The sequence below is a fragment of the Penaeus monodon genome, chromosome 25 (genome assembly GCF_015228065.2).
Source record: "Penaeus monodon isolate SGIC_2016 chromosome 25, NSTDA_Pmon_1, whole genome shotgun sequence".
Lineage (NCBI taxonomy): Eukaryota > Metazoa > Arthropoda > Malacostraca > Decapoda > Penaeidae > Penaeus > Penaeus monodon.
The window spans coordinates 35,558,782-35,559,348 of NC_051410.1; the positions used below are offsets into that span (position 1 = coordinate 35,558,782).

Here is a 567-nt window from a genome sequence, read left to right on the forward strand (position 1 = left end):
TGGCAGTAGCTTCTTGAAACTCTACGACCCAAAACACTCTCTCACACACTCACCTTTCCCTGTGTGTGGGCTCTCGTACTGACTCATGTGTTTCCTGTTTCCTCTGGCGTGGCACCTGGACTAATATATTTCAAAAGCAGATGCCAAAAACCACACACACACATATCCCTATATTCTTAAACGAATCAACAATCGAAAAAGCAAGAAAAAAATAGGAAAAAAGCGGAAAAAAAAAATCTCAGTGTTCTTATTTCCTCGATTCTTTACGAATAAGTGAATCGTTGCTGTTCATTTGAAAGGAAATTGATCACAGTGGTCTTCGTGAAATTTCAACATCGTACATCTGGCTTGGGCCTCGAGCGGTACAGGTGCACGAGGAAGCATCGCTGGCTGGAATTTCGGGAAAGTTTACGTGTGCCTGTGTGAATGGCTGTGGGTTTACTAAAATGTGTGTACGTGGGAGTCTGGCTATTTCTGCTTATGATTCACAGGTCGAAGACAGAGTCGATGAGCTCACACGAACACAAAAACAAGCCTATACACACATACGTGCAATAGTTTCGATCT

The 567-nt window shown here is 42.9% G+C and overlaps 1 protein-coding gene across 2 annotated transcripts in view; it reads right to left on the reverse strand.

Moving 5' to 3' along the window:
• Positions 1-567, reverse strand: part of LOC119589189 — a 19,773-nt gene that overhangs the window by 16,759 nt on the left and 2,447 nt on the right. The window contains exon 1 of one of the 2 annotated variants that reach the window (XM_037937786.1): positions 54-202. The exons of the other annotated variant lie outside the window; for it this stretch is intronic. The gene's annotated coding sequence lies outside the window, so the exon portion shown is untranslated. Of the gene's footprint in view, positions 1-53; positions 203-567 lie in introns of those variants that run through there. 2 annotated transcript variants of the gene reach the window in all.